The sequence below is a fragment of the Peromyscus leucopus genome, unplaced genomic scaffold (assembly GCF_004664715.2).
Source record: "Peromyscus leucopus breed LL Stock unplaced genomic scaffold, UCI_PerLeu_2.1 scaffold_1624, whole genome shotgun sequence".
Taxonomy (NCBI): Eukaryota; Metazoa; Chordata; class Mammalia; order Rodentia; family Cricetidae; genus Peromyscus; species Peromyscus leucopus.
The window spans coordinates 3,402-22,115 of NW_023504803.1; the positions used below are offsets into that span (position 1 = coordinate 3,402).

The window sequence follows — 18,714 nt, forward strand, 5'->3', positions numbered from 1 at the left end:
GGAAGATCCTACAATAGGGGTGGATAGGTGTCTCAAAAGTTCAGAGAACACAGTACTCATGTAGAGGACCCAAGTTAGGGTTCTGGTTCCACAGCGTGTGGCTTACATGCCCTCCAACTTGAGTTCTAGGCATATTTGATCTCTCTGCCCTCCCAGGGCCCCTGAAGTCACCTGTGTGTACGTAAACACAGACGCCTATACATTACAACCTTACACAAACCGGTTTCAAGCGGTGTAGCTCCATGACAGGTTCGGCGTCGCACGCGCCTCCCACCCAGCTGCCCACGAAGCCCAAGAGGAAGGTTAGTGTGGACAGAACAGCAAAGGCAGAGCCCAAGTGAAGCCCCACAAGGCTGTCGGCCAAACCCGCCAAGGTGGACACAAAGCCACAAAAGGCCGTGGAAAGGATAATTCAGACAAAAATGTGCAAACCACAGGGAAGAGGGGAGCAAAGGGCAAACAGGCAGAGGTGGCTGAGCAGCAAACCACAGATATGCCTGCAGAAAATGGAGAGACTGAAAACCAGAGTTCAGCCTCTGAAGTCGAAGAGAAGAAGCCAAGGCCGACTAACTATCCATCATGTCTGTCAGTGTCCCCGCCTCTTCTTGTACAATCCAGGGAAATTTTTATCAACTATTTTGTAAATTCGAGTTTTTTTAGTAGCTCTAGAAACATTTTTAAAAGGGGGGGTGGGAAATCACACTCATCCTTTTGTGTAAGTGTAAACGATTTTTTAAGAGGTTAAATCAGTTGATGGTTGTTTATTTTTTGGTACAACCTGCTAGGATACTGAATCAGGAGAGGCTGGGATTGTCTCAGGGGTCACCATAACATTCCATAGAGGTGGCTAGTTTTATATCCTACAACATAAAGCAAGCATCACTAAATAGTAATTTTGGAGTCTCTCGGTTCTGCGTTTGTGTCTGGAAGTTGTTCAGTTACATCTGGTCTCATGCTTCTAGTAGAACTGTATCCTAAAAAAACCACTCCTCAGTCCTTGCACTATCAGAACTGTCTCTGGTCATGGCAGTCCATTTTCCTAAAAATTTGTGACCCTGTGCTAGTATTCATGAAGGAATGAAATTTTGAATTTGTACTGTATGTGGCATAAAACTGTGAGTCAGTGGAATTAAGGATTGTGAGCATTTGATTGTTATGTGATGTCTAGGAGAACTAGCCAATTTTAGGATGGAGCATCAATGGAATAAGTTCAAACAGAAACACTGGCTCTGTGGGTACATGAGCACAATGATTGACTCTGAGAGTTTGGGTCATTGTTTTAAGATTTGAAATGTCTGTATACTTTGCTCCTCAACCAACCAAGTAAAGCTGTCAGCTTGATAACAATATAAGATTTCAGGGACTCAAAGGCACTGCATTGGTGGTGGCACAAGAAGGTGCACAGAAGTAGGGTCACCCAGTGGAGAGAGAAGTGCGCTGCCTTGCTGCTGCTCTACTCTACCAGTGGTGTTAATTCTGTTACGCCACTGTGTGTGCACATGTCATTTGAAAATCCCAAGTTCTTGAAGCATTTCTATCCATTAGGAAAACCAAAGAACACAATACTCATAGCCAATGGGACATAGAATGATGCACTTCTGCCTGGCAATTGGGCAGCACAGGTGGGAGAAGTCAGGTGCGGGACTTTGATCTGTCTGCTGTGGCTGTTTCCTTCTTCTATGGTTCAGTAGCCAAATTGGTTGTGGCAACACCCACTATATGGCACTGGAGAACTGTTTAGTGTGCGAAGAACAGTTTCCTGTCTATGAAGGAAGCACTGTAGATCAGGAGAGCCATTCTAACTTGAATGGCAACGCTTCCATTGGTTCTTTCGAATGGACCAATCAGTCCAGTGACAAGGGGGCAGACACTACTTTCCTGCTGTCTGAATTATGAAAATTATAACACCACTAAAGTGTTGAGATTGTGCTAGATGTTGATTCCATTGAACCTAATTTCTCTTGCATTTAATGGTTCTCTGAGAGCTCTTATGGCTCTCGAGCCTGCTTCGCATACACTTTAGCAGTGTTTGAATATCCAGTCATAACTAAAGCGTTTCTCTTCCATATATATTATGGAGATACAGTGCTTTCAGTGTAAAACATTGGTTTGTGTGTGTGTTGCCTGGTTTTTGTTGTGTGTGTGCCTGCATGTTAACGTGTATAGTTAATGTACAGTCCATCAGTGCCAGTCCATTCAAATCCACTGAAAGAGAGTTACATTTGTGATTCACAATGTGGATGCTGGAAATTAAGCAGGTGCTTTCCTAAAACAGGAAATGCCCTTAAACCCTGGCTGAGCTCTCTCTCCAGCCATCAATGTCACCACTTTTAATGATTTTAGCTTTTGATGATTCACTTGGGAGACTATCCCACTCTCCTCTCTGACCAAGTAGTCAGGTCCTGAATGTGGAGGAGTCAGGGCTGGTGGGATCTTGACATGTAAATGCTACATCACTTTGTAAAGAGCTTTCCTAGCATCTCATGAGATTTGTCTTCAGGAATTATATGACTGGATACTCAAGCTGAACTGGGTACCATCTGTTGACGCAGTGTAGAGCAAACTCGCCACTTTGTCATTTTAATCCAGCCCTGTCACCTATCAGAAAAAGTCATCACTGTAGTATCATCATTTCGCACCTTCACTTTGGAGATCTCAGCCTGAGCAATCATTGAAGGAAGATTTCTAGGCATAAATGTTCGTTGGTTTTAGAGGATGGGTAGGTAGACAGAAGACGAGCAGGAAAGCTGGCTAAGAGCAATGAGACTCTACATTCAGTGAATAGAGAAAATACTGGCAGGGTTCTTCCCACACTTCCATCTGGAGCCTGTATCTCCATCATGAGCCACGGTCAGTCTATACACCTCCACTTCTCTTAGACAGACAGAGTTTTAATGGTGTCGATGAACACATAAAGGAGATTGGGAACCCAGGATCTCACCATGTTAGCAAAAACACTCCGTATTCTAGTATTTCTCTAACATGAGCGTCATGTCAGGAGCAGGAGTTGACCTGCCTTCAGAGTCCCTGGGGGAACAAGTAGCTAGTGGCAAAGAAAGAGTTTGGTCCAGGAAAGGGTGGGCAGTGTTGTGCCAAAAAATCAATTACACATCATCACTGCCGGAACTTGACAGAAGGCTTCATGGTGAGGGTAGCAAGGCTCCCAGTAGGTGGGCAGATAGCCTCTAGAGACCAAGGAGGCCACAGTCTTGGTAGTCCTTGGGGTACCATATTTTGTCCTAACAAGCTTAAACTGCCCCTCAGATCCTTAGCTGAGGACCTAGGACCAAGCACTAACTTTGCACAATGGCTCTCATCTGGAGTGTGACCCATTGGGGTGTGCTTCTGCATCACTACTTTGTTACTTGTGACTCCTGACTGTACAGTGAAAACCCTGGCAGGTGGTTCTGTCAAATGTCTGAGCTTCCTGTTCAGCAGTCAGCTCTTCAGCAGTGGAGCTCTATCCAAGCCCAGAGCCACCTCAGTGGGCAGACCATACAGGAACAAGCACACTTCGGGATCCTAGGGATCCTGGCTACTTAGCTGTACCTTCCCTAAGCTGTAAGTGCATTTTATATACAATCCCCAGTCAGAGGATCCATCTAAGGGAAGGCTGTCCTAGGCTCCAGACACCCCCACTGTGGCCACTGAAGTCCAGATGAGCCTAATCTCCCTGTAAACACAGATGCATGCCATGATAGTTTCCTAGTGTCCAATGCTACTTGACTATATCCTGCCCTACACATAAGTTGAGAAATTTAATTTTATAATTGTTTTAGTATAATTCTTTATTATTTGGGAATTTCCCATCATATAACCCAATCCTGCTCATCTCTGAGAACTTCTCTCTATCTTCACCACAACTGTGATACATCCCCACTAATTAACCCAACATCATTTAAAAATAGACAACCTCACTCTTGTCTTTCAACATTTCACCATTCATTTTAGTGGCCTTGCGTGCTTCAATGTGTCACCCAATATAACCTTAGTCCAGTGAGACACCCACCCCCCACCCACAACATGTCCATTGCAAAGAGTCACTGGTCTAGGTCAAGGCCCCTGGTACACAGTCATCACTGGACCAAACACTTGGATATCTTGCCTTTGCCCAGAATCAGAGATCCTGTTATTGTTCCACAGGACCAGTCCCTTCATGCCCTCATAGCTCACAGATGGGATTGATGTTAGGGTGGGCCAGTAAGAGTGGCTTTGACTGACTAGATCAGCTACCACCCAGAGTCACATCCTGGGCCTTGAATTGGCCCACCCTGAAGATTTTTCTAACTGAGCTCTCTGATATTAAAAATTAATCTTACTACCTGAACAAAACTAGATAAAGGGGAGGAGCTTTCAGTCAATCTCTAACACTATTGAAACACATACTACTACTAAGTCCCACAAGCCAGCCTAAAGTTCACATGGCAGATGGGTTAGCTCCAGCCATTAGCCCTCTCTTGAACACAGAATGCAGCTAGGAAATTAATACATGGAGAGGGTTCTATTCATAGGCAGCAATGCTCTTCACACACCGTCCATCTCCTGTGCATTGGAACCCAAGCCCTGAAATGCTTGAACTTGTGGATTTTCATCCAAGTCCTGTCATCAGGTTCAGACAGATGAATCGACACAGCTTGGCCTCTAATTTTCACAGAAGACCTGAGGTTTACCCCTTTATTGAAAAAAGGCATTGGCTTCTAAGGCTCCACTCAAGAGACCAAGATCTGGTACCTGGCCCTGGCCTGGAGTCCTGCTGTTGATTCAAAACTACATGTGAAGGGTTGGGACATTTGCTGAGCCTGATACTGGACCCTGACACACCATCAGCTCTTGGTGCCTGGTGCCTGGATTTGTTTGGCTCTTCTCTGTGGGATTTCCACACCTTGCACTAAGACCATGCCAGTTCCCTGAATTTGTCAGGGAAAGCTGCAGCTTTCAGAACAGGCAGAGAGAGCAGAGCAATAGTCAATCCACAGGACAGGGAGGAAGGCATCACAGCTGCAGGGCTGGCTGCCTCTCCAGGTTATTCTCCACTCAGGGGTGGCCCTCTCAGGCTCCAGAACTTCCAGTGTATAATAAGCCACTCCCACAGGAGAGCTTCTCCTTCCTCTGTCTTGCCCAAGACTAAGCTCTGGGCTGACTCTTGAGAAAGCTGTCTGAAACATCCATAGGAGAACCACTCAATGCAGTTCCCTTAATGCTCATCCACTGCTCCTTTCCCCACACAGTTTTTAATTCTCTTCAGATGAAGACACATGAAGACAGCACTGCAGTCCAGAACTCTGTTTGGCTGCTTGCTTGCAAACCAGCTGGTCTCTCTCAGTGAAGGTTCTGAAACAGCTTAACTCCAGCTTCACACGAAGCTTAAGGAGGAATAGAAGCATGAAGGGCTGACCCCCTCTGATGACATGGTGTCTGAAGCCAGAGCACTTGTCTTTTGATAGGCAGAAGGAAATGCTAAGGCCTAGTGAGACTGCTTCAGGAAACTATCCCAGCTACAGAGAAAGTTCAGGCTCAGCTGCCATCCATGGCGAGCTCTTCACTGGAAACCTCTATGATTTGGATAACTTTCTAGACCCTGACATCACTGAGTACATCTCACTACTGGATTAGTTTTAAGATTCTTGATCTTTACTAAGATATGGGTATAGCAAGGAAGGCTTTGGTTTGCAAGCCTGAAATCAGGAACATTCCTGAATCTATTGGGTAGGGAGAATTGGCACCTGGAGATTCACAGGCCACAGATGCACCTCCTGGTGTGGATTCCTTTCAGGTTGCAGTAGATCCCAATCAGCTCTCTGGGGACATCACTTACTTGACTTAGCTAGCCTGGCAGAGTGTCGCCACCTGGCTATGCATGCTCCTGTAGGGTCATTTGAGGGTCATGACATGAACCCTGTGAGTTGTGGGTTTCTAGTACAGAAGTGCCAAGGCAGGTCACAGGTGTAGTTCCTGCAGATGCCTTTGCCCAGAGCTCCTCTAGAGTTCTTGGCCTATTTACTTAGAATGTAGTGGTCTGGACACTCAGATCTGGGGTTCAAGTTAGTTTGCCCATCTGTCAACTTAAAGGTCATAGGCTGAGGCTTCATTTCACTGTTGTATTGTGAAGGGCTGTCCTGAGGCTCCTGACATCGCGCATCCCTGTCCCAGAGTGTAGGATGACAGGCACTTGTCACCACATCCACTTGGTGTTCTCTTTGCTGAGATGGAGTGTAACTCCATGTAGCCCAGGCTGGCCAGGAATGTTCAGTGAACTGCCGCCACTTTTGTCCCCAGAATGCTGTGACTGGTGACTGGACACCAGAGTTAGGTCTTTAGGAGTTCCCTTTACCAAATTAAGTCTGTATAAGTATTTGTAATATATATGTTAAATATTGATATATTGAGACAGTTTCTGTCTGTAGTCCAAGTTGGCTTCTACATTCTGACCAAAATATCTTCTGCCTAATGTGTGTTGACAATCTCATAGGAGGCTGGTGAGTCAAATCACACCTGGATTCTCACTTCTTAGTCCAGCCTCTAACACCACCAGGGAGTCTTTGGAATAAGAGCTGTTCTTAGATGCTTTCGAGATAACTTGATAACTTGAAGATGTGGATTGGTCATGGAACTGGTCATGAATAAAGAACAAGCATGATTAAAAGGTTGGGACTTTGAGCCCCCACCCATAATCCATAACTCCAGAGGAGAGAGTGGGGGATTGTCAGTGGCCAGTGCTGTGATCATTCATATCTACATTAGGAGGATCCTACAATAGGCGTGGGTAGGTGTCTCAAAAGTTGAGAGCACACAGTACTCACATAGAGGACCCAAGTTAGGGTTCTGGTTCCCATAGCATGTGACTTACACCCCTACAAGTTGAGTTCTATAAGGATCCAAACTCTTGCTCTCCGAGGGCTCCTGCACTCACCTGTGTGTACCTAAACACAGACACCTATACAAACAACCTTATGCAAAAATGTTTTCTCCAATTAAAAAATGGGCTAAAGAGCTAAACAGAGAATTCACAAAACAAGAATTACAAATGGCTGAAAGACATTTAAAGAAATGCTCAACATCCTTAATCAGAGAAATGCAAATCAAAACGACTCTGAGATACCACCTTTACACCTGTTAGAATGGCTACGATCAAAAACACCAATGACAGCCAATGTTGGAGAGGATGTGGGAGCAAAGGGAACACTTCTCCACTGTTGGTGGGAATGTAAACTTGTACAACACTGTGAAATCAGTATGGCGGTTTTTCAGAAAATTAGGAATCGAACTACCTCAAGCCCAGCATCCCACTCTTGGCATATACCAAGGAATGCTGATTCATACATAAAGATACATGCTCAGCTATGTTCATAGCAGCACTATTTGTAATAGCCAGAACCTGGAAACAACCTAGATGCCCATCAACGGAAGAATGGATGAGAAAAAATGTGGTACATATACACAATGGAGTACTACTCAGCAGAGAAAAAACAATGAAAGCATGAAAATTTTTTAGGCAAATGGATGGAACTAGAAAAAAATCATCCTGAGTGAGGTAACCAAACCCAGAAAGACAGTCATGGTAATGTACTCACTCATAGGGTGGACTCTAGATATAAAATAAAGAACAATCATACCACAACCCATAGAACCATAGAGGCTATTATATAATAGCATGGAGGTCCCTAGGACGACTGTGGCTTATAATAAATTTCAGTTTTACTCAATTATTGAAAAAAATAGCCAAATGAATGGAAACACATGAACTATGAACCAAAGGTTGAGGGGCCCCAGCTGGATCAGGCCCTCTGAATAGTGAGACAATTGATTGGCTTGATCAGTTTGGGAGGCAACTAGGCAGTGGGACCAAGTCCTGTGCTCATTGCATGAGTTGGCTTTGAAACCTGGAGCTTATGCAGGGATACTTGGCTCAGTCTGGGAGGAAGGGACTGGACCTGCCTGGACTGAGTCTACCAGGTTGATCACAGTCCTCGGGGGAGGACTTGTCCTGGAGGAGGTGGAATGGAGGGGTAGGCTGGGGTAAGGGGAGGGGATGGGAGGGGGGAGATAGGGGAACCCATGGCTGATATGTAGAACTGAATGGTATTGTAAAATAAAATATATATTAAGAAAATAAAAAAATGTTTCAAGCACCATATAAGATATCATTTTGAAAGGCTCCACAGACCTGAACACAAGGGAGTGTGGATCAAGGCTCATGTGCCCTGAGTGGATACAGAAGTTCCTCCCACCACCTTGCTTCTGGCTCTACCTCTGCCCAGTGGTGCCAATTCTGTTACCCACTTGTTGCACATGTCATTTGAAATCCAAGGTCTGTGAGCATTTCTATCCATTAGGAAAACCAAAGAATGCAGAGGATAATGCATAATCAATGGGACATAAAAATAATGAACTTCTGCTGGCAATGGGCAGCACAGGTGGAGAAGTCAGGTGAGGGACTTTGATCTTGTCTGCTGTGGCTGTTTCCTTCTGTGGTATCAGTACCAAGTGTTATTTGGCAACATTCAGCTACTATGCACTGGAGAACTGTTTGTGAAGACTGGCCTATTCATGTCAAGTGTCTGAAGCACTGGAGATCATGAGTAACCATTCTAACTTGAAGGGTTCATTTTAAAATGAACCACTGAAGGTTGCCAATCATTCCAGTGAACAAGGGAGCAGATACTACCTTCTGTTATCTGCATTGTGAAATTATAATGCCACTCAAAAGTGTTGAGGGATCTAATGTGACTAAGTGCCAGGAGCCATTCCCCAGTGGTGGATGGATCCTGTAGAGGATGTACAGAGTTGGGAGAAGGAAGTGAGCCAGGCCATGATGGTCAGGAGAATCTTGCAGCCTGACTGATTAGCAGCAGAGTATTTATTTTAACAGAACTTAGTTAGCAGGAATACATTCATGATGTTTCAAAAACACAGATCATATAATTTTTTGGTTTGGGGACATGTGTTTCACTTTCTTTTGCTCATCTTTTAGTCATCATTATAAACTATGACAGAACAGAGTTATCATTTCCAATCATTTTCCATCAAGTTTTGACATCATTAATAAACAGAGTTATCATTCTTACTCATAAAACCCATAACCCAAATTTTGTGAAATCTAGAGGCATATGACAGCCTGTGCTCAGTCTGGTTGTTTTGGCTGCTTCAAGGACATGAGACCAAAAACAAAATCTTCAAGTCACGCCTGGGCATTTTGCCATGTCTCAAGCAATGTATTATTAACTCTTAGTGGTCAGAGTGCCCAGGGAAATCCTCAGGCTAAAACTGATAGTTATTATTCAAATTCCTGCATAATATCCATGTTCACATTTATATCTTTATAGAATTGGTCTATATGTCTAATCCTGGCATTCTGTTGTTCCTTGGTCATTGAATGACATTATATGGCTCTACATGAGCTAAATTCTAAGAGATGGAAGTCCTAACACCTCATATTTTTATCATATTTCCACTCCATACTTGCTCATTCAATGTGTCTCTGTGTAGGCCAGAGTTGTATGCCACATAATTGTCTGAGTATACAGTGGGAAGAGCCTTGTAATCTGAACTGTGGACAATCCTCTAGCCCACTGATATCTTGACCTTTTAATTTTATTTTGTTTTGAATATCTTGTTCCGTGTAGTACGGGACAGATGTTTCAAGAATGTCTCATAGCCTCATGAAGAGACCTCTGCTTTTCTTTATGTGTCAAGCCTTCAAGTGTTAGGGAAGACCTTCAGGTAGATAAGGATATCTCCCTCAAGGGGGGGATAGTATGTACAGGACTTTCCTGGATAACTTAGAGAGCAGCATTCCTGGAGAAGGCATAAATGATTCATAAGGAATTTTCCATCAACCCAACACCCCAAATTGTACAAATATTTTAAAATATCAAATGTAACAGGTAGAGATGAAAACCAAAGGTGACATGGCAGCCATCATGTGGGCTCAGCTTGCTGGATTTTGTCAGGAAGCTGTGCTGGCTTTTGACTTCTGCCATTCTATTCAGATATGGCTGTGCCAATTAAGAACCTGAATTCCCCATTTCATCATGTTATAGAGACCTCTCTAGCTGGCTCCAAAAGAGTCTCTGCCAGCATAAAAATTAGCAGTTTAAATAGCCAAGTATTAGTTTAAGCATTTCCATCAAATACTTCATGGAAGTATCCAATGCTTCAGTTAAAAAAAATGTGTGTGTGTGTGTGTGTGTGTGTGTGTGTGTGTGTGTGGTGTGTATCACCTGAAGGATGTCAGTGTTCTATGTACAGTGCCCACCCATCAGTGCCAGGATATCAAATCCACTGAAAAAGTTACATTTGTGATTTACAATGTGGATGCTGGAAATCAAACCAGGTGCTTCCTTAGAAGAGGAAATGCCCTTAAACCCTGGCTAAGCTCTCTCTCCAGCCATCAATGTCACCACTTTAATGATTTTAGCTTTGATGATTTACTTGGGGACTATCCCACTCTCCTCTGACCAAGTCAGGTTCCTGAGTGGGAGGAGTCAGGCCAGTGGGATTTTGATATGTAAATGCTACATCACTGTAAAGTGCTTTCCTAGCACCTCATGAATGTCTTCAGGAATTATATGACTGGATAACTGGAGCTGACCTGGTACCACTCTTGACCAGTGTAGAGCAGACTCCCACTGTCATTTTAATCCAGCACTGTCACCTATTCAGAAAAAGTCACTCAATCATCACATTTTCTACCTTCACTTTGGAGATCTCAGCCTGAGCAATCATTCAAGAAAGGGAAGATTTCTAGGCATTAAATGTTCGTTTGGTTTTAGAAGATGGTAGGTAGACAGAAGACAGCAGAACAGCCTGACTGAGAGCCTGGACATGCTCTGCATGAGGGATGGAGAGGAAATAATTTCAGGGTTCTTCACACTTTCCATCTGGAGCTTATGTCTCTATTATGGTCCCTAGATGGTCTATACACCTCCACTTCTCTTGGAGAACTTATACAGACATGCTTAATGGACCTCATTTATACATACAAGGAGACTGGGAATGAGGATCTCACCATGGTAGATATACACTTCCAGTATTCCTGTAACATTAGGAGTCTGGTGACCTGCCCTTCAGAGTCCTGGGGAGTCAATAGCTAGTTGTAGGAAAGAAGTTTGGTCCAAAAAAAAAAAGGGGGGGGTTCAGTGATGCCAAAAATCAATCTTCACAACACCATTTCCAAATGATAAGAACTTCATGCTTCAGGGTGAGCAAGGCTAAAGTGGATGAGCAATTTCTTAGAGACTTCTAAGGAGGTCACAGTCTTGTTATCTGCAATTCTTGTCCCCTAATTCTCATACCGTCTCCCCAGATCTTAGCTTTGGAGCTGAGGACCTAGGACCAAGCAGTGACCTATGTCAGTGTTCTATGTACAGTGCCCGTCCATCAGTGCCAGGATATCAAATCCACTGAAGAAGTTACATTTTGTGATTTACAATGTGGATGCTGGAAATCAAACCAGGTGCTTCCTTAGAAGAGGAAATGCCCTTGAACCCTGGCTGAGCTCTCTCTCCAGCATGATAAGAGAAAGATTGACTGAAAGCCCTCATCTGGAGTGTGACCATTCGGGCTCTGCTTCTGCATTGCTGGTTTGAACTTGTGACTCCTGGCTGTACAGTAAAAATCCTGGCAGGAGGTTCTGTCAAGTGTCTGAGCTTCCTGTTCGGCAGTCAGCTCTTCAGCAGGGCAGATCTCCCCATGCCCAGACCCACCTCAGCATCCACAGGCATTGGCGGACCATCCAGGAACAAGCACACTTCAGGATCATAGGGATCCTGGCTCCTTAGCTTCACCCTCCCTGAGATGTAAGCACATTTCTAGTACAATCCTCAGTGAGAGGACCCATCTATGGGACAGCTGTTCTAGGCTTCAGACACACCCCATTATGGTCACTGAAGGCCAGATGAGGCTATTCCCTCTGTAAAAACACAGACTTGCCATGATCCTTCACTAGTGTCCACTACAACTTGAAGACATCTTGTCCCTTCACAACAGTTGAGAAAACTTGGGAATTACTAAGAATTCATACATTATTCCTTATTAGAAAGTTTCCCATCATACACTCCAATCTGCTCATCTGAGACATTCTATATCCTCCCCTCATCCCTGAAGCATCCCTAAGAAACTCCCTCAAAATCATTTAAAACCAAAAAACAGCAGACCACCTCACTCCTGTCTGGCCAACACCTCTTCATTCATCCTGGTGTCATTGGGTGCTTCAGTGTGTCACCCAGTGTACCCTTAGTCCAGTGAGACCCACCCACAACATACTCATTGCAAAGAGTCACTGGTCTAGTTCAAGGTCCAGAGTCATCCTTGGACCTTCAAAAACTCTGCTTGGATACCATCCTGTTACCTGACTCAGAGATCCTGTGGTTATTGATCCACAGTACTAGTCCCTTCATGCACACTCTTTCCACAGTTCAGATGGGGTAGATGTTAGGTGGGCCAGTCCCAGTGGCCTTGACTGACTAGATCAGCTACCACCCAGACCCACACCCTGGGCCTTAGATTGCCCACCCTAAAAGATTTTCCTAAGGTAGTCCAATGTGATTAAATTTAACCTTACTACCTGAACAAAACTAGATAAAGAGATTGACTGAAAGCCCCTCCCACTCAAGACCATGGAAAATACAGTATTACTAAGTCCCACAAGCCAGCCTAAAGTTCACATCTGGACACAGACAGATGCAGAGAGGCAGCAGGTGAGCTCCAGTCCATTACCCTCTGTTGAACACGGGATGCAGTTAGAAAAATAATGCATGGAGAGGGTTCTATCCATAGGCAGCAATGCCTTCATACATGTTCATCTCCTGTGCATGTGAACCCAAGGCCTGAAATGCTTGAACTTGGGGATTTTCATCCAAGTCCTGTCATCAGGTTAAGGTTGCCTGATGAATCCACACCAGCTGGCCTCTAGTTTCTCAGAAGACCTGAAGTTTATCCCCTTTCCCAGTGAATTATAAACCTCTCCGCAGAAGCAGACTTCTGAAGCCAGCCCCACTCAAGAGGACCAAGATCTGGTATACCTGGCCCTGCCCTGGTCCTGCTGTTGACTCAAAACTACATTATGAAGTTTTGGGGCATTTGCTGAGCCTGAAACTGGACCCTGTCCCACCATGCAGCTCTTTGCCTGGTACATCTGGATTTGCTTTGGCTCCTGTCTGTTGAATCTGTTGAGTCTGCACAAAAGCAGTTCCCTGAATTTGTCAGGGAGAGCGGCAGCTTTAAGAAAAGCTGAGAGAGCAGAGAAATAGTCAATCCACAGAAAAGGAGGAGGAAGGTATAAAGCTACAGTGCAGGCTGCCTCTCCAGGTTATTTTCTCCACTCAAGAATGGCCCTCTCACTTTCCTGAACGCCCAGAGTATAAGCCCCTCCCAGGGGAGCTTTTTCCTCAGTCTTCCTCAAGACAAAACTCAGGGCTGACCCAAGAGAAATCTGTCTAAAACAGCCATTGGAGAAACACTCCTCAATTCAAGTCCCTTAACACCCATCCACTGCTTTTTCCCAAAATGTTTTTAAGTCTCTTCAGCTGAAGACACATGAAGACACATTGATGGCATTTATGTAGTGTCAATTTTAAACATCATTTTGATCATTCTTGTTTTATCCGTAAAAGCGTTAGTTTGAGTGCCAAGTTGGTTTATGTGAGTGCCAAGATACAAGTCTTAGAATAACTTATTAAAATGGATCATAGAGATATTCCTGTCCAACAGGAGAACTAAAAGAAGAACTAATCTCAACATTGAATTATAAAGTTACAGAGAAAGAGACTAAGACTTTAAAATAGCCAACCTTAATTTATCCAGTAACTTACAGGAACTACCAAATGGTAGATATCCCCAAGACTCTGTAAGTTATGAATTGACTCCTTTGTAAATGTTGCATTTGAGAGATTCAAGGAAACAATAGTCTTAGGTGGCATGCACTCACCTTTTGGAAAGCAGATTTTAAACTCATGGTCACACCTTGCAATAAAATTATCCCTCAAGACTAGAGAGATTTGGTTACAGCAGTCTTGGAGGCTGGTCCCAATTATAGTGGAGGACCTGGGTGAAGGATGAAGCTAAGACTATTGAAAAATGGAGTAGGGCTAGAGGTCTAGAAATTTCCCAAGATCAACATCTTAGAAAGGGTGGTTATGCTGATGTATAAAGACAATTTTATATGATGGCTACACCCTGGGTTTATGCCTCACAGCATCCTTGAATGCTTGGGACAGAATTGAAGTAGGAAAGAAAATTGAATCATTTACTAAAGTTATGCAAGGCCCAAAAGAAAACTTCACTGATTTCTTATGAAGACTGACTTCAGTCGTGAATATAATGATACCAAATTCAGAACAATGGGGGATCTTGAACACATACAAGTCCATCTCCCTTGACTCTGAACCCAAGCCCTGAAATGCTTGAACTTGAGGATTTTCATCCAAGTCCCTGTCATCAGGTTCAGATAGGCTGATGAATCCACACCAGCTGGCCTCTACTTTTCACAGAAGACCTGAGGTTTACCCCTTTTCCCAGTGCATTATGCTGACACACTCCTCAAAAAAGGCATTGGCTTCTGAATACAGCTCCACTCAAAAGGTCCAAGATCTGGTACCTGGCCCTGCCCTAGAGTCCTGCTGTTGATTCAAAACTACATGTGAACGTTTGGGACATTTGCTGAGCCTGAAACTGGACCCTGACACACTATGCAGCTGTTTGAAGCCTGGTGCATCTGGATTTGTTTGGCTCTTCTCTGCAGGATTTCCACACCTTACACTAAGACCACGCCAGTTCCCTGAATTTGTCAGGGAAATCTGCAGCTTTCAGAACAGCAGAGAGAGCAGAGCAATAGTCAATCCACAGCACAGGAGGAGGAAGGCATCAAAGCTGCAGGGCTGGCTGCCTCTCCAGGTTATTTTCTCCACTCAGGGGTGGCCCTCTCAGGCTCCAGAACTTCCAGTGTATAATAAGCCACTCCCACAGGAGAGCTTCTCCTTCCTCTGTCTTGCCTAGCACAAAGCTCTGGGCTGACTCTTGAGAAAGCTGTCTGAAAAGCCATAGGAGAAACACTCAATGCAGTTCCCTTAATGCTCATCCACTGCTCCTGTTCCCCACACTGTTTTTAATTCTTTCAGGTGAAGACACATGAAGACACACTGCAGTCCAGAACTCTGTTTGGCTCTTGCTGCAAACCAGCTGGTCTCATCTCAGTGCTCATCTCAGACCACTTGTATTTCACAGCAGAAGGACCCAGAACAAGGTAACGAGCAAAACACAAGTGAGATTCCATCAGCAAACAATCCCTGTCACAATGATGCTCCGGTTCAGCTCCCATCCACGTCCACCTCCTCATTGAAGACTTCTATGAATTGGATAACTTTCTAGACCCTGACATCACTGAGCACATCTCACTCCTGGATTACTTTAAGATTTATGATCTTTACTAAGACTTGGGTATAGCAATGAAGGGTTTGCTTTTGTAGGTCTGAAGTCAGCACATTCCTGAATCTATTGGGTAGGGAGAATTGGCACCTGCAGATGCACAGGCCACAGATGCACATCCTGGTGTGGACTCCATTCTAAATGCATTAGCTCCCAACCAGCTTTCTGGGGACATCACCTGCTTCCACGGAGCTAGCCAGGCTGAATGTCCCACCTGGCTAAGAATGCTCCTCTGGGTCATGATAGGATGCCTGTGAGTTTGTGGGTTTCCAGTACAGAAGTGCCAAGGCAGGTCACAGGTGTAGTTCTGCAGATACCTTTGCCAAGAGCTCCCCTAGTTCTTGACCTAGTTATTCAGATGGGAGTGGTTTTTCTACTCAGATCTGGGTTCAACAGATTGTCTACCTGTCAAACTTAAAGGTCTATAGGCTGAGGCTTCATTTCACTGTTGTATTGTGAAGGGCTGTCCTGAGGCTCCTGACATCCCACATCCCTGTCCCAGAGTGTAGGATGACAGGCACTTGTCACCACATCCACTTTGATTCTCTTTGCTGAGATGGAGTGTAACTCCATGTAGCCCAGGCTGGCCAGGAATGTTCAGTGAACTGCCCACTTTGTCCCCATAGAGCCGTGATGACAGCTGCTGACTGACTGGACACCAGAGTTAGATCTTCTGGAGTTCTCACCCAAAATAAGTTTATATTTAGCATTTATTTCAAATATGTAATGCAGATATTTTCAAACAGTTTCTCTATGTAGCCAAGACAGGCCTCTACACTCTGCCTAAATACTTTCTGCCTAATGTGTGTTTTGAGAAGCTCACTGGAATCCTGAAGAGTTAACTCATACCTGGAATCTCCTGTCAATGTTTTAGGAATGACAGCACATGAGATTGTTTAATGTTCTATAAATACAGTAATAAAATTCTTTTTGATTCTTACCATAGGCATGGTAGAACATGCCTTTAATGACAGCACACAGACAGACAGATCTGCATGTTTAAGGACACACTGGTGCAATAATGTGAGTTTCTACAGGAGAGCAAGGTACGTATAAGACTGACCCTGTTTTAAAAAAGTTAATTTATAAGAATAAATACATATTCAGGAATCTGTGTCCCTCTACAATGGTGAAGTTGTAGGGTTGTGTCCCTGATTTCAACCAATTGTTTAGAATTAAAATGAACCACCAGGTCACAGCAGAACCCCACATTAGGGACACTGGTGACACAGCATCCTTAGCCTTTCTCTCCCTTCATTCCTGGGACTGCCTATGTCAAAGGACAGGACCCTGGGAAGCCCAACCTAATACAGGACCCTGTTGAAACCCATCCAGGTATGCTACAAGATCCCTCATGAGTATGAACGTGACAATACAACCAAGAATAGAGTGGGATTGGATCAAGAGTCAATTCTGACCTTTTAGTGCTTATTTTGTAAATATGTCCCTGATGTCCATCCACTGACGACAGTAACAGCACATTGGCCCAGCTAGGCCACCTCTAAGTAAGCATACATTTCAGAAGAGGTCCCTGGGAAGTCAATCAAGAACACCTCAAGGATCAAAACATGGACAAGAGGACAAGTGTCCTCAGCACTTATGTCCTCAAGGTCAAAATCAGACCAAGAATTCCCTTGTCACATATGACTTGGATTAATCACAGCACAGCTTCCGCATACCTTCCTCAGATCTGAGTCTCTGAAGAGCCGTTTAAGTTGCCTTAGTGAAAGTTAGCAAAAATGAGATGTATGAAGAGATGGAAACCTCCCTTAGGAGATGGCTGTTTCACAATGACCTTCCTCACAAGTGTGAAGAGATTTTTTAAAGCATATTTTGCTTGTTGTGGGTACAGTAGAGAGATGACCTAGGAGGTCCTCCTAGGGAAACCTCAGAGTAATCACGTGTTGTAGATTTCTCAATATCACTGGTATGTACTCCCTGTAGCTGTGTGAATGTAAAACATTAGGCTCTTCCTCACTTCTTAGCCCAGCTCCTAAGAACCCTGGGAGTCTCTGGAATAAGAGCCGTCTTATGATTCTTGTGAGATAACTTGACAGCTTCAAGATGTGGACTGGTCATGGATAGAGAACAGCATGATTAGAAGGTTGGGACTTTGAGCCCCACACCCTGAAACCAGAACCCAGAGCAGAGAGTGAGGGATTGTCAGTGGCCAGCGCTGCGATCAGTCAAGCCTACATGATGATCTCTTTGATCAGAGTGGATAAGTGGCTCAAAAGTTCAGAGCACACAGTACTCATGTAGAGGACCCAAGTTAGGCTCCTGGTTCCAGGAGGTTGTATGTAACTTATATCCCCTAAAGTTTAAGATTTAGGATGACCCAAAAATCTGGCTTCTTAAAGTTACTGGCATCCCATGCCTTTACTAAAACACATACCTACACATAAGAACTTAAAGAGGTCTCACACCTAACAATTAATGCCCCGTGAACCCTGATCTGTGGGTGCCCCTGTTCCTGTGCCCAGTGATACTGGCCCCTCCTCTGCCTCCCCATCCAAGAACTCCTGAGTTCATGTTGACCATGCCTCTGTGACAGTTCATCCTGCCTTGTAGAAGAAACACTTGCATCATCATATATCTGCCTGACCCGGAAGCTCCATACTGAGATCAAGGGCAGCTTCCCCTGCCCTTTTCTGAAGCACCATTATCACTTGGTTCTATAGGGGTGTTAGGGTGGTCGTGCGACACATTGCATCTTCCAGTGCTGTGTTTGAACATCGAATGTTTCAAACTGGTGTTCAAATTTGTCTATTAAGGCAGAAATCCTTTCAAAGTTCGTACTCCTCAATGTAGCATCCATAGACCTAAGGACACCTGCCATCCATTTTTTCACTCTGCCTATTGTTACTGCACTTTGACCTCTGGCTGTTGGCGCATCAACCCTAGCACTTGCTCTCAAGAAATTGATTGCATTTTGAGCATGTATCAACAAATCAAGCAATCTATTCTTGAAACCTCTGGACTGCCTTTCTGAATGGACTTTTTATATCTTGGCCCTTTCAGCTTTTTGTTCTTTATCACATTTTGTAAAATTCCTGTTTGGAATTGGTGTCTGATCTTCCATGTGTGTCTAAAATATCGTGTGTGTGTGTGTGTGTGTGTGTGTGTGTGTGTGTGTGTGTGTGTGTATGTATAAAGCTGCACACTAGTTAGAAAAACATACATGCCAAAAATTTGAAATTGTTTACATATGATATTTTGCCTTGTTTATTTTTGTAGTGCACTAAGAATTTCAGGGGAATTTCTACATTGGCAGATTTATAGTTCTATATA

General features: G+C 44.2%; 1 pseudogene; it reads right to left on the minus strand.

The window, feature by feature from the left end:
• Positions 1-220: 220 nt before the first annotated feature.
• Positions 221-18,505, minus strand: LOC114689277 (annotated as a pseudogene).
• Between the last annotated feature and the right edge of the window lie 209 nt (positions 18,506-18,714).